The sequence below is a fragment of the Nicotiana tabacum genome, chromosome 23 (genome assembly GCF_000715075.1).
Source record: "Nicotiana tabacum cultivar K326 chromosome 23, ASM71507v2, whole genome shotgun sequence".
NCBI lineage: Eukaryota > Viridiplantae > Streptophyta > Magnoliopsida > Solanales > Solanaceae > Nicotiana > Nicotiana tabacum.
The window spans coordinates 40,083,115-40,105,449 of record NC_134102.1 but is presented as its reverse complement, the minus strand read 5'-3'; positions in this window follow the sequence as shown (position 1 = coordinate 40,105,449).

Below are 22,335 nucleotides of genomic sequence, written 5' to 3'. Positions count from 1 at the left end.
CTTCTAAAATTTCAAATTCGGCAACCGATGTCGAAACCAACCAAACTACGTCCGAATGACCTCACATTTTGTACACACGTCACAAATGACACTACGAACCTATTCCAACTACCGAAATTCCTTTCCAACCCTGATATCGAATTTTCCAATGCCGACCGAAATTGCCAAATTTCTAACTTTTTCCAATTCAAGCCTAATTCCACTACGGACCTCCAAATCACATTCTGGACGTGCTCCTAAGTCCAAAATCAACTAACAAAGCGAATGGAACCATCAGAATTCCAATCCGAGGCCAAATGCTAAAAAGTCAAACTTGGTCAACTCTCCCAATATAAAGCTTCAACAATGAAATTCTATCTTCTAATTTGATTTTGAAATACCTGCAAACCAAAAACGACGATTGACACAAGTCAAAGTACATCATACGGAGCTACTCATGCCCTCAAACAACCGAGCAAAGTGCAATTGTTCAAAATGACCGGTCAGGTCGTTACATCCTCCCCCACTTAAATATACGTTCGTCCTCAACCGTGCCCAGAGTTCCAAAAGCCATCAAATCGCTGTGTAACATTCCCATGCACTTACCCAGGGGTGACCCCACATCACCCTATCCCATACAATTCTGATAGCACAGCATAACTGAAAGTTCTCAATTCAACCTAGCCCACAAGCCTTCAAATCAAATTTCCAACATCCGAAATTTCCTATAAGATCAGAAGTTCACATCTACATACCGTATAAGTCAGAACAAGCTGTACCAAAAGCCGTAACCGTAACTCAAATACTCAAATGCAAATATCGCATAGCTCGAATGCTCGAAGCAATGATTTCTAATCACAGTATCGGCTCAAATCAACCCAGTGCCTGTAATAAACCTCATATCAGACAAAACCTCGTTCTAAAACATTCGTACACTGCCGATGATGAAACAAACATATCGGATTCATAACCATTCATTAGAAAAATAGGTCATGGAGCTCCCATTCCTTCTACAAGAACTATAGCCAATTACAAAGCCGACTTCCGATATTATCCTCCCAATTATACCACAATCAAATATGATAACATCCATTATAGGCCCAATGACCTCGTCTCATCCAACACAACCACTCTAGTGACATGACGCATCAATACAATCTAAAACAACAACCCGTGCAATCCGTGCACCAGATAGCAACATTCCAAATATACCCAATCGTAACATGACCTAAACAGGAGAACCGTTTTACAAGCTCGACAGGTACTACCCTGACGCAATGCTAAGAACCCATCACACACCGTAGAACCATAACACACGAATATTGCCCAAAGGATCATATTTCCACATAACTCTGATGCAATACGCGAGCCTATCCAAATATAGGTCCATATGAAACACCTCAAGCCACCCTGCTAAAATCAATAACCATACGCAATTCGACATCAAGTACCCAAAGTGCATTACCATAACCACGGAGAAGCAAACGACACCATGCCACACAAAACCCGAAATAACATGACCAATACGCCATCAACCAAGTAATATCCAATACTATTCTCGCTCAAATTCCGCTATAAGGCCTCAATAGAACTGCACTATATGTGCATGTAACCAACAAATCACAACTCCTCATAGCATAAAAGAGTAACTCATAGATCATTTCAGAACACGAATAAGCTTTCCATCAACCGAATGGCACATCCTTTAACAATAGCAGTATGGAGCCAACCAACCCGGCTCGGTGTAGAATACACATCCTAATTGGGCCTACCAATAAGCCCCAAATCAACTCTGGTCAGCCACCAATAGATAAATAACCTCCGAAAGACCATCATGATTGAATCATAACATATTCTATCATCTGGCTAACTCCGGCCACAACTTCACAGTCCACAACCATGAAACAATCTGCTCCTGAGAACTCCCAATCTCCAATTCCATAGAACACACGAATCACCATATTTGATTCCACCTCCAAAACCCGAATGCCTAATACCTCTCTTATACACAATCAACCCACGAGAAATATCATTTAACTAGTCCTCTGAAACCGTCCATGCTGCCTAAGAATTTATGTCCTTACCTTCAAAACTGAACTGTGATCTTATACATGTAAATCCTATTCCCGCACAACACACCACATCTAATATGCCATCATGTGACAAGCATAAGAATTCCATTATCAACTCTGAGTCACTAGCAAATTACATACCTTATTAGTTAGAAACCTCCTTCTTACTTCTTTATAGGAGGAAATCATAACACACAACACGTTCCGTACACCGGTAGAATATATCCGGTTCAAACCATGGCAGAAACCATCAAGAACACTTTGAAATCCATTTGCACATAACCAAGCTATCTGAACTGAATTCCTCTAACTCCACCAATCCACACAGGTTGCCAAATCCGAGAGCATTGCCACGAAACCCCTATAGATACTAGCCACGTCATAAGTACCCAAAGAACCGATTGCCATCAAATTGCTACTTTGCTAACCCAACCTACTACTAAGCTGTCCTATTTCTCCAAGTCCTTTCCAAATTGCCATCAAATTGCTACTTTTTCCTTGTTAGAAAACTACTATCCTTAACTAAAACTTGCCCCACGAACTCTAACATAGAATCACACTGCCCTAAGGCTTGTAAGCCACTGAATTCCCTTTTTATGTATCCCAAAGGTTCCACAACCAAAATGCTTACTCCGATGAGACATTATGTGAACCTAAAACTGTTTCCTTCATCTTCTTGATACTGAAATGCACAATGATATAAAATGCCATGAGTCTCGATACCGTTCAATGCAAATCCCAGTTTTCTAGCCATATATATAAATCTTGAACCAATTGGAACCATTCTTGAGAGTCATCCACTCTACTCAAATCTTGAATTAACCGACCAAATGGACCGAAACGACCTATGCCCTACTAGCACTCCAACATCCAAGGGAAATAAAGAGTAACCCACATTCCTACGCAACTAAGCAAATTCCCGCTCCACGTACATTACATTCTTCATGAATAAACACTCAATTAGTTTATGGTCCACCTATAACCATAGAATGTAATAGAACTTGTGTCCAGAAATTTCTTTACCCGAGTCATCCTCGATCTTGATCTCTGCAAGTCATAACTAATTCACTAGTATACCCCGAACCGAAACTAATACGACACATAACCGTGCAATCTACTCGTCGATAGCAGACTCCTCCACTTAGCCTTAAGCTGCAATTATATAAAATAAGAACCCACAAGCATTTATCCTTCTCAATTACAAAGATCTCGCACCGTTAACCCGCAAGACTTCTCGAAGTCTATTATTAAGCATTTCATGAACATTCTGAATCGCCAGCCACAATCACACATGCGACCTCCTACCGGGTAGAAAGTAATATTCCTCGCAAAAGTTTCATCAACATCACGCCACCGCTAGCTGCACATAGGAGATAACCCACCTGTGGAATTCCTTACCGACATCTCCCAATGACACTGCACTGAGTGCAACGACCACGAAATACGTAAATTCTCTTGAGTTCATGCTCGCCTACCATTTGTATAAGTCTGTACTTTCCCTATTGACATCAATTGTACGTTCAACAATACCTTCCTAACTCAAGTCGTATTGCACCTGACACGATAATCAGATCTTCACGCCTCTCTTCATTTCAAACACATTCCTTTCTGCCATATTCAATCTTCCTTTGTACAGTAACCATCACTCCCAATAAAGTCCGTAGGACAAATCACATACTAACACGATTCCAAACCATTCTACACTTTCTCAAGGAGCACGACTACCCTACTAGTGAATTCATATGCTATCTGCCACTCTTACTTCGGTTAAATCATCTCCTTTAAGAAACTTCTCAACCTCTACTTCTCCTACTTGACCCGCTATTACCTCAACCACCGGGAAACGCTTCCCGTCATGTCTTCCCTCATACTTTGCTACCCAATTGCTGCATCAACTCGAAATGCATCTCTGTCGTACCAGAACCAATAGAATATTACCGACTTTAAGTCTCTTCGAAGATTATCTTTCTCGAGCTATCAACATCAAAATACCCATTCGCAACCACCATTACTACACAACCACTTACTCTTATTTAGTCCAACTCATTGACAGACATGAGAATTTAATTTTCCCCAAAATTTAACAACGTGAAAGATCCTTCAAAACATTCATACTCGAGACCATATGTCACATCAAAACAAAAATCAAGCACCCAATGGCCTTCTTTTACATTTCATGAAAACACTTCTCGTCATATTCACATCGTCTTAACACCTTCCGCAGTTACGTCATACTGACCACAAAGCCATTCCACAGCTCATCAAGCCATAAATATCACTCGTAGGTACATTATCGGACTTATGAGTCCAAATGTATAGGTTACAATTGAAGCTACTGAGCCTAAGCTGCGGTCTAACTATTGAATACCCATCTCAACCTTGTTCATAGAATCACAAGATAGCGATGCACAACCGATATCGAGCGCTCATATGCGCATACGAATGCGTGGAAGGAATTCATGGAGTTATGTTCCAAGCCGAATCAATTTCGCACGATAGAATACAAGAAAGTGAAATTTTCCTAAGGGTTCTGCAACCTCTCGAAGATAAGTACAGACGTCTTCGTACCAATCCGCAAGACTCTACTAAACTTTGTTATGACTCGTGAGACCTATGTAACCTAGGGCTCTGATACCAATCTGCCACGACCCAAACTAACCCCTGTCGTGATGGCGCCTTCCGTGCCACCTGGCAAAAACAAAAATCAAAATAAGCCATACCAAATAGTAATATCATTTACCTAGTCCTCTGAAACCATCCATGTTGCCTAAGAATTTATGTCCTTCCCTTCAAAACTGAACTGTGATCTTGTACATGTAAATCCTATTCCCGCACAACACACCATATCTATTATACCATCATGTGACAAGCATAAGAATTCCATTATCAACTCTGAGTCACTAGCAAATTACATACCTTATTAGTCAGAAACCTCCTTCTTGCTTCTTTCTAGGAGGAAATCAAAACACACAACACGTTACGTACACCGGTAAAGAATATCCGGTTCAAACCATGGTAGAAACCATCAAGAACACTTTGAAATCCATTTGCACATAACCAAGCTATCTGAAGTGAATTCCTCTAACTCCACCAAGCCACACAGGTTGCCAAATCCGAGAGCATTGCCACGAAACCCCTGTAGATACTAGCCACGTCATAAGTACCCAAAGAACCGATCATACCCATTACTGTGCTAACCCAACCTACTACCAAAATGTCCTATTTCTCCAAGTCCTTTCCAAGTTTACATCAAATTGCTACTTTTTCCTTGTTAGAAAACTACTATCCTTAACTAAAACTTGCCCCACGAACTCTAGCATAGAATCACATCGCCCTAATGCTTATAAGCCACTGAATTCCCTTTTTATGTATCCCAAAGGTTCCACAACACAAATGCTTACTCCGATGAGACTTTATGTCAACCTAAAATGGTTTCCTTCACCTTCTTGATACTGAATGCATAATTCACAGTGATATAAAATGCCACGAGTCTCGACACCGTTCAATGCAACTCCAAGTTTTCTAGCCATATATATAAATCTTGAATCCATTGGAACTATTCTTGAGAGTCATCCGCTCTACTCAAATCTTGAATTAACCGACCAAACGGACCGAAATGACTTGTGCCCTACTAGCACACCAACATCCAAGGGAAATAAAGAGTAACCCACATTCCTACGCAACCGAGAAAATTCCCGCTCCACGTACATTACGTTCTTCATGAATAACCACTAAATTATTTTATGGTCAACCTATAACCATAGAGTGTAATAGAACTTGTGTCCAGAAATTTCTTTACCCGAGTCATCCTCGATCTCGATCTCTACAAGTCATAACTGATTCACCAGTATACCCCGAACCGAAACTAATACGACACATAACCGTGCAATCAACTCGTCGATAGCAGACTCCCCCACTTAGCCTTAAGCTGCAATTATATAAAATTAGAACCCGCAAGGATTTATCCTTCTCAATTACCAAAATCTCGAACCGTTAACCCGCAAGACTTCTCGAAGTCTATTATTAAGCATTTCATGAACATTCTGAATCGCCAGCCACAATCACACACACGACCTCCTACCGGGTAGAAAGTAATATTCCTCGCAAAAGCTTCATCAACATCACGCCACCGCTAGCTGCACATAGGAGATAACCGACCTGTGGAATTCCTTACCGACATCTCCCAATGACACTGCACTGAGTGCAACGACCACGAAATCCATAAATTCTCCTGAGTTCATGCTCGCCCACCATTTGTATAAGTCTGCACTTTCCCTATTGACATCAACTATACGTCAACAACACCTTCTGAACTCAAGTCGTATTGCACTTGACACGATAATCAGATCTTCACACCTCTCTTCATTTCAAACATACTCCTTTCTGCCATATTCAATCTTCCTTTGTACAGTAACCATCACTCCCAATAAAGTCCGTAGGCCAAATCACATACTAACACGATTCCAAACCATTCTACACGACTACCCTACTAGTGAATTCATATACTAATCTGCCACTCTTACTTCGGTTAAATCATCTCCTTTAAGAAACTTCTCAACCTCTACTTCTCCTACTTGACCCACTATTACCTCAACCACCGCGAAACGCTTCCCGTCATGTCTTCCCACATACTTTACTGCCCAATTCCTGTATCAACTCGAATTGCATCTCTGTCATACCAGAACCAATAGAATATTACCGACTTTAAGTCTCTCCGAAGATTATCTTTCTCGAGCCATCAACATCAAAATACCCATTCACAACCACCATTACTACACAACCACTTACTCTTATTGAGTCCAACTCATTGACAGACATGAGAATTTAATTTTCCCCAAAATTTAACAACGTGAAAGATCCTTCAAAACATTCACACTCGAGACCGTATGTCACATCAAAACAAAAATCAAGCACCCAATAGCCTTCTTTTACATTTCAAGAAAACACTTCTCGTCACATTCACATCTTCAGATCGTCTTAACACCTCCCGCAGTTACGTCATACTGACCACAAAGCCATTCCACGGTTCATCAAGCCATAAATATCACTCGTAGGGACATTATCGGACTTATGAGTCCAAATGTATAGGTTACAACTGAAGCTATCGAGCCTAAGCTGCGGTCTAACCATAGAATACCCATCTCAACCTTGTTCATAGAATCACAAGACGACGATGCACAACCGATATCGAGCCCTCATATGCGCATACGAATGCGTGGAAGGAATTCATGGAGTTATGTTCCAAGCCAAATCTATTTCGCACGATAGAATATAAGAAAGTGAAATTTTCCTAAGGGTTCTGCAGCCTCTCGAAGATAAGTACAGACGTCTCCGTACCAATCCGCAAGACTCTACTAAACCTGGTTATGACTCATGAGACCTATGTAACCTAGGGCTCTGATACCAATCTGTAACGACCCAAACTAACCCCTGTCGTGATGGCGCCTTCCGTGCCACCTGGCAAAAAAAAATCAAAACAAGCCATACCAAATAGTAATATCATTTACCTAGTCCTCTGAAACCGTCCATGCTGCCTAAGAATTTATGTCCTTCTCTTCAAAACTGAACTGTGATCTTGTACATGTAAATTCTATTCCCGCACAACACACCACATCTAATATGCAATCATGTGACAAGCATAAGAATTCCATTATCAACTCTGAGTCACTAGCAAATTACATACCTTATTAGTCAGAGACCTCCTTCTTGCTTCTTTATAGGAGGAAATCATAACACACAACACGTTCCATACATCGGTAGAAACTATCCGGTTCAAACCATGGTAGAAACCATAAGAACACTTTGAAATCCATTTGCACATAACCAAACTATCTGAACTGAATTCCTCTAACTCCACCAAGCCACACAGGTTGCCAAATCCGAGAGTATTGCCACGAAACCCCTATAGATACTAGCCACATCATAAGTACCCAAAGAACCGATCATACCCATTACTGTGCAAACCCAACCGACTACCAAGCTGTCCTATTTCTCCAAGTCCTTTCCAAATTGCCTTCAAATTGCTACTTTTTCCTTGTTAGAAAATTACTATCCTTAACTAAAACTTTCCTTACGAACTCTAGCATAGAATCACACCGCCCTAAGGCTTATAAGCCACTTAATTCCCCTTTTATGTATCCCAAAGGTTCCACAACCAAAATGCTTACTCCGATGAGACTTTATGTAAACCTAAAACTGTTTCCTTCATCTTCTTGATACTGAAATGCACAATGATATAAAATGCCACGAGTCTCGATATCCGTTCAATGCAAATCCCAGTTTTCTAGCTATATATATAAATCTTGAATCCATTAGAACCATTATTGAGAGTCATCCGCTCTACTCAAATCTTGAATTAACCGACCAAAGGCCGAAACGACCTGTGCCCCATTAGCACACCAACATCCAAGAGAAATAAAGAGTAACCCATATTCCTATGCAACCGAGCAAATTTCCGTTCCACGTACATTACATTCTTCATGAATAAAAACTCAATTATTTTATGGTCCTCCTATAACCATAGAGTGTAATAGAACTTGTGTCCAGAAATTCCTTTACCCGAGTCATCCTCGATCTCGATCTCTGCAAGTAATAATTGATTCACCAGTATACCCCGAACCGAAACTAATATGACACATAACCGTGCAATTAACTCGTCGACAGCAGACTCCCCCACTTAGCCTTAAGCTGCAATTATATAAAATTAGAACCCGCAAGGATTTATCCTTCTCAATTACCAAGATCTCGCACTGTTATCCCGCATGACTTTTCGAAGTCTTTTATTAAGCATTTCATGAACATTTTGAATCGCCAGCCACAATTGCACACGCGACCTCCTACCGGGTAGCAAATAATATTCCTCGCAAAAGCTTCATCAACATCACACCACCGCTAGCTACACACAGGAGATAACCCACCTGTGGAATTCCTTACCGACATCTCCCAATGATACTGCACTGAGTGCTACGACCACGAAATCCATAAATTCTCCTGAGTTCATGCTCGCCCAGCATTTGTATAAGTCTGCACTTTACCAATTAACATCAACTGTACGTTCAAAAATACTTTCCGAACTCAAGTCGTATTGCACCTGACACGATAATCAAATCTTCACGCCTCTCTTCATTTCAAACAGACTCCTTTCTGCCATATTCAATATTCCTTTGTATAGTAACTATCACTCCCAAGAAAGTCCATAGGCCAAATCACATACTAACATGATTCCAAACCATTCTACACTTTCTCAAGGCGCACAACTACCCTACTAGTGAATTCATTTGCTAATCTACCACTCTTACTTCGGTTAAATCATCTCCTTTAAGAAACTTCTCAACCTCTACTTCTCCTACTTGACCCGTTATTACCTCAACCACCGCGAAACGCTTCCCGTCATGTCTTCCCTCATACTTTGCTGCCCAATTGCTGCATCAACTCGAAATGCATCTCTGTCGTACTAGAGCCAATAGAATATTACCGACTCTAAGTCTCTTCGAAGATTATCTTTCTCGAGCCATCAATATCAAAATACCCATTCGCAACCACCATCGCTACACAACCACTTACTCTTCTTGAGTCCAACTCATTGACAGACATGAGAATTTAATTTGCCCCAAAATTTAACAACGTGAAAGATCCTTCAAAACATTCACACTCGAGACCGTATGTCACATCAAAACAAAAATCAAGCACCCAATGGCCTTTTTTTACATTTCAAGAAAACACTTCTCATCACATTCACATCGTCTTACCACCTCCCACAGTTACTTCATACTCACCACAAAGCCATTCCACCGCTCATCGAGCCATAAATTCCACTCGTAGGGACATTATCAGACTTATGAGTCCAAATGTATATGTTATAACTGAAGCTACTGAGCCTACGATGCGGTATAAACATAGAATACCCATCTCAACCTTGTTCATCGAATCACAATACGGCGATGCACAACCGACACCGAGCGCTCATGTGCGCATATGAATGCTTGGAAGGAATTCAAGAAGTTATGGTCCAAGCCGAATCAATTCCGCATGATAGAATACAAGAAAGTGAAATTTTCCTAAGGGTTCTGCAGCCTCTCGAAGATAAGTATAGAAGTCTCCGTACCGATCCGCAAGACTCTACTAAACCTGCTTATGACTCGTGAGACCTATGTAACCTAGGGCTCTGATACCAATCAATCACGACCCAAACTAACCCCTGTCGTGATGACGCCTATTGTGAAACTAGGCAAGCCGTCTCATTTCCAAAACAAATCGATATTTTCATTTCAAAGATAATTTCAATGCTATTTAATATAAAAAACTTCGTAAAGGAGTTCAAATCAAACAAAAGTGCGGAAAAGAAAAGCCCAACATCGGGGTGTCACTAGTCATGAGCATCTACGAAATCGGGGGTTTCATACCCTCAAGACTAGATTTACAATCGTTACTTACCTCAAACCGGTCAAATCCTTACCCCGCAATGCTCTTGCCTCTCGACTCGACCTCCAAATGCTCCGAATCTATTCACAATCAGTACAATACCATCAATATACGCTAATGGAATGAATTCCACAAGAAAAACTATCAAATTAGCCCAAAACCCGAAATTGGCTCAACTCGGCCCCCGGGCCCACGTCTCAAAATCCAACAAAATTTTCAAAACTAGGAAGCTCATCCAGTCATGAGTCCATACATACAAAATTTAACAAAATCTGACGTCGTTTGCCCCCTCAATTCCTTAAATTAAACTCTCTAAAATCCCAAGCCCTAACCCCCTCATTTTCACTAATTACATGATTAAATAATAGGAAATCACCATACCTACGAGTATTAGGGCTCAAGCAACTTACCTCACTGATAGCCCTTGAATCTCCCTTCAAAATCACCCCAAAAGCTCCAAAAACCGACTTGAAAATGGTGGAAATGAACCAAATTCGCGAAGGGTTCTATTTATGGTTTCTGCCCAGGTTTTTCGCACCTGCGATCAAATTTCACACTTCTGCGCCACCGCACCTGCGAAAAATCCATCGCAGGTGCGGAACTTACTTAGGAGCCCAGGTTCCGCATCTACGGCCCAAAATCCCGCGCCTGCGAAGGCGCACCTGCGCATTTCCTCCGCTTCTGCGAAGCCTGCCCAGCGTCCCCCTTTTCGCATCTGCACCCTAGGTTTCGCACCTGCGGGCTTGCAGATGCGACCTCCAACTCGCACCTGCGCATCATGCCTATCCCAGCACTGCCCACTTCTACAGACTTCCCATGCACACCAGCGGCCTCGCACCTGCGACTCTTCCTTCCGCAGGTACGGAAATAGCAAAAGCAGCAACTTCAGTTGCATTTTCCAACTTTGACAAATCCGTTAACCACCCAAAATCACCCCGAGGCCCACGGGACCTCAACCAAAAATACCAAAAAGTCATATATCAACATACAAACTTAGTCGAACCTTCGAATCACTCAAAACAACATCTAAACACCAAATTACCCCTTAGATTCAAGCCTAAGAACTTCTAAATTTCCAAATTCGGCAACGGATGCCGAAACTAACCAAACCACGTCTGAATGACCTCACATTTTGCACACACGTCACAAATGACACTACGAACCTACTCCAACTTCCTAAATTCCATTCCGAACCCGATATCAAATTTTCCACTGCCGACCGAAGTCTACAAATTTCCATCTTTTGCCAATTCAAGCCTAATTCCACTACGGACCTCCAAATCACATTCCAGACGCGCTCTTAAGTCCAAAATCACCTAATAAAGCTAATGGAATCATCAGAATTCCAATCCGAGGTCAAATGCTAAAAAGTCAAATTTGGTCAACTCTCCCAATTTTAAGCTTCAGTAATGAAATTCTTTCTTCCAATTCGATTCCGAAATACCTGCAAACCAAAAACGACGATTCATACAAGTCAAAGTACTTCATACGGAGTTACTCATGCCCTCAAACAACCGAGCGAAGTGCAATTGTTCAAAATGACCGGTCGGGTCATTACAACATGCCATTATCTTAAATGATAGAAATGGGCACACCATGCAATCGAACAATCTCTCTGATATAGATATGAGCTAACCGCTCTGAAGTGTAATAAGTCATCACCAGAATAAAGTGCGTGGATTTGGTTAATTTGTCCATAATGACCCAAAAAGTCCATAGTAATGCGCTCCCATTTCCTCTCCGGTATCACCAACCTATGAGTCAAACCACCCAATTTCTGATGGTCATACTTCATATGTTGGCAACTCAAACACCGTGAAACATGCCCAACAATGTCCTTCTTCATCTTCCGCCACCAATAATGCTGCTTCAAGTCTCTATACATCTTTGTGACACCTGGATGGATAGAATACCATGAGCTATGAACCTCCTTAAGAATCAACTCTCTCAAACTATAAACATTCAGAAAACATATCCGACCTTGAAGCTGCATAACACCATCATCTCCAAACACAAACTTATTAGCACCACCTCACTGCACCGTGTCTTTCAACGCCATTAAGTGAGGACGATTAAACTGGCGAGCCTTGATGCGCACCAATAAAGACGACTACGCCACCACACAAGCAAGAACTCTACTAGGCTCAAAAATATCAAATCTCACGAATCTGATAGCCAATGCCTAAACATTCATAGCCAATTTCCTCTCCACTACTGGTACAAATGCCAAACTACCCATGCCCTCTGCCTTCCTACTCAAGGCATCGGCTACTATATTTGCCTTGCTCGGATGGTACAAAATAGTGATATCACAGTCTTTTAACAACTCCAACCATCTTCGCTACCTCAACTTCAAATCCTTTTTCTTAAACCAATACTATAGACTCCAATGATTAGTGTGGACCTCACATGACATGCCGTACAAATAATGCCCCCAAATCTTGTGCGTGTGCACAATGGCTGCCACTCTTCTCATGGATCTTCAACCGACGAGATGCGTAGGCAATCACCCTACCATCCTGCATTAATACTGAGCCAAGTCTAATACACGAAGCATCACAATACATAGTATAAGCCCCAAAACCTATATGCAACACCAAAACTAGAGCTGTAGTCAAAGCATTCTTAAGCTTCTGAAATCTCTCCTCACTCTCATCAGACCATCTAAAAAGAGCACCCTTCTGAGTCAACTTGGTCAATGTGGCTAGAATAGATGAAAACCCCTCTAAAAAGCGGCGATTGTAGCTTGCCAAACCTAAGAAACTCTGAATCTTTGTAGTTAAAGTCGGTATAGGACAATTATGAACTACCTCAATCTTCTTAGGATCAACCTTTATACCGTGAAAAGACAGAACATGACCCAAGAAAGCAACCGAGTCCAATACTTCAACAACTTGTCATAAAGCTGATGATCCTTCAAAGTCTAAAGTACAACCCGTAGGTGCTACTCATGCTCCTCTCTACTACGAGAGTAAACCAAAATATCATTAATGAATACAATCATGAAGGAATCCAAATAGGGTTTGAACACTCGGATCATCAAATCCTTGAAAGCCGCTAGGGTGTTAGTCAAACCAAATAACCCCAAGAACTCATAATAAACAAAATAAGTTTTAAAAGTTGTCTTAGGGACATCCAATGTCCTAATATTCACCTAGTGGTAGCCAGATCTCAAATCAATCTTGAAAAATAACTCGGCACCCTGAAGCTGATCAAATATATCATCAATCCTAGGCAATGGATACTTGTTATTGATGGTAACCTTGTTCAACTGCCGGTAATCGGTGCACATCCTTATAGAACCATCATTCTTCTTCACAAACAACACTGGTGCACCCTTTGGAGAAACAATCGGTCTAATGAATCCTTTATCAAGAAAATCCAAACAACTACTCAATTCTCTTAACACCTGGAGCCATACGGTATAGTGGAATGGAATGGGCTGAGTGCCCGGGACCAAATCAATGCAAAAGCCAATATGCCTATCAAGCGGCATGCCAGGTAAATCTACAGGAAACACTGTGATGACCAGATGCGTCATCTAGAGTTTTAAACCTTACTTCTGCGTTTTGAAGCCTACAATAGCTTCTTTAAGACTTTTCGATTTGCGTGCATAGTCCGAGTATTTTTCCGGAAGGATTTGTGTTAAAAATTAATAAAATAAGAAATTTTGCCTTAAAAATCCATTTGAGTTGACTTAGGTCAATATTTTGAATAAACGGACCCGGATCCATGTTTTAATGGCCTCGATGGGTCCGTATCGGGATTTGGGACCTAGGCGTTTGTCCAAAATCAAATTTGAAGGTCCCTAGCTAGAGTTATCGCTTTTTGTCAAAAATTGAAAGTTTAAACGTTTAATGACTTTAAGGATTTGACCAATGTTTGACTTTGTTGATATCACGCGAACGCGAGCATTGGCTCGCGAATGCGAAGGCCATGGGGGAGAAGCCTTCGCGCACACGAAGGCCATTTAGGCTGCTGCACTTCGCGAACGCGACAAGCCCATTGCAAACGCAAAGACGGCCTAACGCCCAGACCTTAAAACAGACCAAAAATGGGATTCTTTCATTTTTTCATAAATTCTCCATTAGAGCTCAACCTAGAGGCAATTTTTAAGAGAAAACTCAACATCAATTCATAGGTTTGTACACTTTAACTCATTTTCTTCCATTTCTAACATCACCCATTAAGTTCTAGCCCTAATCTTTATTTTTCCAAGGTAGAAAATTAGGGATTTAGGAAGAATTGAGGGTTTTTGCAAATTAGGGATTTAGACCTCAAATTAAGGTTGGATTCCGAAACTAATTATATAATCGGGCTCGGAGGTGAATTGGAAAATGGATTTTGGTCCGAACCTCATATTTTGACCAAGCGAGCCCAAGGTCGATTTTTGACTTTTTGGGACAAAGTGTGAAAATTCTTAATCTATGCATTGTAATTGATTCCTTTAGTAATATTTGACACTATTGAGTCAATTGTGGTCAGATACGAGTGGCTTGGAGACAAATTCTAGGGAAAAGGCTCCGGCAGAGCTTTGATTCGACTTTTGGAGCGAGGTAAGTATCGTGGTTAACCTTGACGTGATGGATTAGGACTTGTTTGCCTATTTGCTACTTGTTTAAATGTTGGATACAACTTATATGTGAGGTGATGATTACTTATGCATTGTTATTGTGTTAAAGCATGCGGGTGGGACTTGTTCTTGTAATTTATCTCTTTCTTTGATCTTGATATCCATACTTATACTAGTTAATTGATAAAATTATCATTTTTTCCGTACTTATGAACTATCTCTGATAATTGAGTGTTGTTTTTGAAGTTAAGATTGGTATTGTGGAACTGTTGTTGACAGAAGACTTGATATTTCTTATTCCATCTTCCTATTATTATATGTTCACTGTTACATAGTAAGGGAGAGTGTTAAAGCACGAAGGGTGATGTCGTGCCATATTTGAGAGTTAAAGCACGAAGGGTGATGTCGTACCGTATCTATTGATTCATGATGAAATTGAGGATAAAAGCACGAAGGGTGATGTCGTGCTGTATTTATCATTTTATGGTGAGATTTAGAGTAAAAGCACGAAGGGTGATGCGTGCCATTATTACTGTTTCATAGTGAGGCTGAGAGTAAAAGCACGAAGGGGGATACCGTGCAACTTTATTCATTATGCTTGTTCATTTTGTTGATTGAAGGTTTATAGACTGATTCTTGTTATTTTTCCCTGCTGTAGTTATCATATCTTGTACCCCTTTCGCATGTCCCCTACCAATTGTACTTGTTGATTCTTTATTTGCGGTTATTTTGTACGTATATTTACGTCTGTACAAGTTTAATTACGTGGGTGTCTTGTCATAGCCTTGTCACTACCCCATCGAGGTTAGGCTCGACACTTACGGAGTACATTGGGTCGGTTGTACTCATACTACACTCTGCACTTCTTGTGCACATTTTGGTACTGGTCCCAGCTGTGCGTGAGGCGTACCAGCTCAGATTGGCATTTTGGAGACTCGAGGTAGATCTGGTGGCATCCTCAAACCTTGAAGCCCCCTTCCATTTCCCCTAATTACTGTTCTTTTCATTCGAGACAATTGTATTTATTTCAAACCCTATTTTGTAGAGATTCTAGAAGCTCATGAACTTGTGACTCTAGATGTGGGTTGTACTTAGATATTATTGGTTTTATGTCATTTGTATTCTGTTTTAGTGTCTTTTCGTCTTTATTGGTTTTACTTAATTGAATTGATTAAAAATTGGCTTAAAGATCCTCTAACGTTGGCTTGCCTAGCAAGTGAAATATTAGGCGCCATCACAGCCCCGAAGGTGGAAATTTCGGGTCGGGACAAACACCTTTGGAAACTCCCTCACTACCAACACTAAATCCATAGAAGGTACTTTCACACTAAAATCCCGAATGTAAGCCAAATATGCTAAGTACCCCTTCTCGAACATACATTAAGCCTTTAAGAATGAAACCACTCTACTAGTAGAATGACCGAGGGTCCGTCTCCACTCTAATCTAGGCGATCCCGACATAGCTCAAGTCATAGTCTTGGCATGACAACCAAGTTAGTGTGATACAAGGACAATCATCCCATACCAAGAATAACCTTGAAATCCACCATATCAAACAACAAGAGAGCAACTATAGTATCAAAACTATTAATAGTAACAACACAAGACCGATACTCCCATCAACTACTATAGAATTCCCAACCGGTGTAGACACAAAAATAGTAATAATAAGAGAATTACGAGGCATACTCAAATCGATGCAACATATGAAGACGCGTAAGAATATGTAGAACCCAAATAAAATAACATTAAGGTATTTATATGACAGGCTAAGATAATATATGTAATAATTGCATGAGATGACTGTGCCTACAGCCTACTCGGGAATGTATAATAATGGGGATGAACCCCACTAGCGTGTCCTCCACCTATAGGACGACCTATGCCTAGATGACCTCCACCTATAGCTGGATGGCCTCCACCTTTGACTGGCTGACCTCCATTTCTAGCTGGCTGAGTGGGTGGTATAGCAACTGGTGTCAGAATTATGGCACGAGTACCCTGATGTGGAATACTTGTCACGACCAAAACTCCTAAATCACGGGATCGTAATGGCGCCTAACCCCGATGGATAAGTAAGCCAACACATGACGATAAATACCAAAGAAATGGAACTAACAATAAATAACAAGACGATAATGTAAAGAAATAATAACCCAGGAACATACAAAATGAGTGTAAAGATCATCACTAACGTCAACCATCCCAAGACGTGGAGTCACAAGTACATGAGCTACTAGAGCTTGCTTAATGCACTGTCTTGAAAGAAATACAATACTGTCTGGAAAGTAGAAACAATACAACAGAAATAGAAAGATGACTCTAAGGCATGCGAATGATATGCAACTCTACCTCGAGTCATCTATCTAGTATCCACTAAGCACCTCTCGGGACTCTGCTAGTACCAATATCTGAATCTGCACAAGAAGTGCAGACGTATAGTATAAGTGCAACCAACCCAATATACTCCGTATGTGTTGAGCATAACCCTGAGAATGTAGTGATGAGGCTAAGACAAGACACCTACAAATACACATGAGCAGTTAAGTAACGAGAAATAATGGATGACAAATAAATAGCAAGTAAAATAACAGGACAAAGACATGTGAGAAGGTTAACAAGTACATAAGTAAGGAGATAGAAAATAAGAAAATAAGGAAGTTTCTACTAAGTAAACCACCACTTATACTTCCATAACAAACTCTGAACAAGTCTTTCAAATGTGATTACGAAGCAACACGACCAAATCCTCGGTCCGAATAGAAAAATAAAGAACACATTAACAACAAATGATATGTCATCACCCTTCATGCTTTTACTCTCATTCTCACAACATAATATAATAACTAGAACGCAAACACTCTTCGTGCATATCCTCACTTTCTATCAAGCACGGTAACACCCTTTGTGCAATGATATTAATATATGAAGAAAACATGGAAGCACCTTTCGTGCGCAATCACTCTCCATCACAAGCACGAAAACACCCTTCATGCATTTCTCTTTCTCACCAAGAATCACATATAACATAGTACTGGGAAAGGTGGGAAGCACAATCAATATCAAAGATAGTATTGAACATAACTTGCCATATCAAAATTTACCAACACTTTTGCCAATAAACAAATCAATCAATCCAATAATCTCAACGCCCAATATCTCAATAAGCTAAACATAAATAATAGCATGGATGCAAGAAATCAAAGAGTATCACAATCTATATAGAGCATGAAAGACGTAATAATCAAAGCAACATGGCACAAATAAAGTTACTTCTACCCGCATGCTTATCCCATGGCTAATGCATATACACTCGTCACCTTGTATATACACCGCCTCCAATATATAGATCACGTAGCAAATAGATATAGTTATACCATGATTCCCTCAATCAAGGTTAACCAAGATACTTACCTCTTTCTAGAACAAGATGAACAATCCAATACGGCTTTCCCTTTAGAACAAATCTTCAAACCACTCGAATCTAGTCAAATATTACTTAAGTAAGTCAAAACAAGATTTAGAAACTACCCTCATATCAAAAAGGTTCGATCCTCAACATAATTGGAAAATTCAAAAAAAAAGTCAACCCGGGCACACGTGGTCGAAATCTGAAATTAAGACCAAATCCCGATCACCCATTCACCCCCGAGTTTGAATATGTGATTTGTTTCGAGATTCAAGACCAATTTTATATCTAAATCTCAATTTTAGAAAATCTCTAATTTTTACCTCAAACCACTATTTCTACTTTATGAAATCTTAGATTTGATAGTGGAAATTCTTGAAAAAGTAATAGGAGTTGAAAAAAATCAAGTAAAAGTTGCTAACATATAAAGTTGTTTACAGGAACTAAACATACGTGTAAGTGCAAAATCATCATACGAACCTACAAGAATTGTCAAATCATCGATCTGTGGTCATTTACCAAAAATGTTGACCGTGACTGCCACTTTCAAAGTAAAAAATTACAACCTTCCAAAAATGGGCAGGATCATGAACGTAAGTCATAGATCATCAAATAGTGCCATGAAAGGTCAAAAAACAAATTAGGGAGTTATTACTCAAAACGACCTATCATATCGTTACATTCTCCTCCTCTAAAAAATGTTCGTCCTCGAACGGACATAGAAATGCTCCTCGATTTGTAAAATGATGCAGGCATCTACCCCTCATGTGAGACTCAGGCTCCCAAGTAGCCTCCTCAGTGAACTGACCTCTCCAATGCACTTTCACCGAAGAAATATCCTTAGATCTCGACTTTTGAACCTGCCGGTCTAGAATACCCACCAGCTTTCCTCATAGGTTGGATTCTCATCAAGATGCATTGTGCTGAACTCCAAAACATGTGACCTATCTTCATGATACTTCCAGATGGAATCGACTTACCTCTCCAACGCACTTTCACAGAAGGAATATCCTTCGATCTCAACTTTCGAATTTTCCAGTCTAGAATAGCCACCAACTCTTCCTCATTGATTGGATTTTCATCAAGTTATATCGTGCTAAAGATCAAAACATGTAACCTATCCTCATGATACTTATGAAGCATGAAAACATTAAATACCGGATGCACCCCTACAAGTCTAGGAGGCAATGCAAGCCTATAAGAAACCTCCCCAACTCTCTCCAAGATCTCAAACGGACAAATGTACCTCGGGCTCAACTTTCCCTTCTTCCTAAATCACATCACACCCTTGATAGGCAAAAATCGGAGAAGAACCTTCGCACCCTACATGTAAGCCACATCATGAACCTTCCTATCAGCATAACTCTTTTGCCTGGACTATGCGGTACAAAGCCGCTTCTTGAATCAATTTCACCTTCTCCAAAGCATTACGAACTAAATCTGTGCCCAACAATCTAGCCTCACTGGGCTCAAACCAACCAACCGGAGAATGAAATTGCCTCCCATATAAGTCCTCATATAGAGCCATCTGCATACTTGACTGATAACTATTATTGCAGGCATATCCCACTAGAGGTAGAAACTCGTCCCATTAACCATTGAAATGAATAATGCATGCCCTCAACATATCTTCGAAAATCTGAATTGTCCGCTCGAACTGCCAGTCCGTTTGAGGGTAAAATGCATTACTAAACTCAACCTACGCGTCCAACTCATGCTACACAGCTCTCCAAAAGTGTGTAGTGATCTGCGTGCCATAGTATGAAATGATAGAAATGGGCACACCGTGTAGGCGAATAACTTTTTCATGTAAATCCGAGCCAACCACTCTATAAAGTAAGAAGTCATCACCGAAATGAGATGCGCAGACTTGGTCAACCGGCCCATAATGGACCAAAAAACATCATACTTCCTCAAGGTCCGTGGTAAGCCTACCACAAAGTCCATTGTGATGTGCTCCCAATTATGCTCTGGTATCACCAACCTTTGAGTCATAGCCCAAACTCCCAACACACGGGGTCATGATGGCATCTAACTCCGCTTGCTAGGAAAGCCAACACATGATGATGAACACAAAAGAAATGGAACTAACAGTAAATAATAAGATGATAATGTAAAGAAATAATAACTCAGGAGCATACAAAATAAGTCTAAAGATCATCACTAACGTCAACCATACCAATACGTGGAGTCACAAGGACATGAGCTACTAGAGTTTGCTAAATACATTGTCTTGAAAGATATGCAATATTGTCTAGAAAGTAGAACAATACAAAAAACGTAAAGATGACTCTAAGGCTTGTGAATGGGATGCAACTCTACCTCTAGTCGTCTATCTGCTATCCGCTAAGCACCTCTCGAGACTCTGTTGGTACCAATGTTAGTATCTGCATAATAAGTGCAAAATTATTGTATAAGTACAACCGACCCAATGTACTCTATAAATGTCGAGCCTAACCCCGATGAGGTAGTGAAGAGGCTAAGATAAGACACCTACAAATAAACATGATCAGTTAAGTAATGAGAAATAACGAGATGACAAATAAATAGCAAGTAAAATAACAGTACAACGGCATATGAGAAGGTTAACAAGTACATAAGCAAAGAGATATAAAACGAGGAAATAAGGAAGGTTCTTCTAAGTAAACCACAACTTATACTTCCAAAATAACTCTGAACAAGACTTTCAAAAGTAATTATGAAGCAACAAAACAAAATCCTTGGTCCGAATAGCGGAATAAAGACCACATTACCAACAAATAGCATGGCATTACCCTTAGTGATTTTACTCTCATTCTCACAATCTACTATAATAACTAGCACAAAAACACCTTCGTGCATATCCTTACTTTCTCTCAAGTACGGTAACACCCTTCATGCAATGATATTAATTTATGAAGAAAGAACGGAAGCACCCTTCGTGCGTAATCATTATCCCTTACAAGCACAGAAACACCCTTCGTGTATTTCACTCTTCCTCAAAAGGAATCACATATAACACAGTAAGAGGCAAGGTGGGAAGCATAATCAATATCAAAAATAGTGTTGAACATAACTCGCCATATTAGAATTGTTGCACCCTATTTTGCATGAGTCAAAATAAGATTCAACTAGTGGTTTTTATGTTGATGATAAAAGAGAGTCGCCACCTAATATTTAAAGGTATACTAGGGTACGTGTTTAATTACTAAGACCATTTCACTATTTAAAGCCTTATCATTTTGAAAGAAAAATAGTATATGTACCTTTAAAAGAGGATATAGGTTTCATTTATAAAGATTTTGAGAGAAGGTCTACATAATTGAAGGAAGTTTGGATGTATATATAGGGTTTATATTTTGCAATCTCTGTAAAATAGGTCTAAGTTTTGCAATACTTTATCCTTAAAATAGTATGGCTAATTGTGTAATTCTAGTAAAGTAAGGGTCGTTAAAGAAATAGTATTAGGTATACCTTGAATATTGATTTTCAAATCCCATATTTTAATTTGAAGAAATCGTTTGAAACCTTTGAATTCGCAGCAACGTTTGTTCGATTTTTGCAGAAAAGCTCAACCTTTGGAAAATCACTTTCCGATTTTGTTTTTTTGGTTTCTTTAAAAAGGGGAGGCTGTTGACCTTTGGAAAATCTGTCTTAGTTCCAAAACTTTATAGAAATTGTTAGTAAAAGTTATGAACTAAATAATAGGACAACAAAAATAACCCAGTGAAATCCCACTAGTGGGGTGTAGGGAGGGTAGTATGTACCTAGACCTTACCCCTATCTCGAGGAGTAGAGAGGCTATTTCCGATAGACCCTCGACTCAAGAAGATGAAAAGAAGAGGAAAAGAGACAATATATCAGTGCCATAAATAAAAACCTTAGAAAGAAATAACAGAATG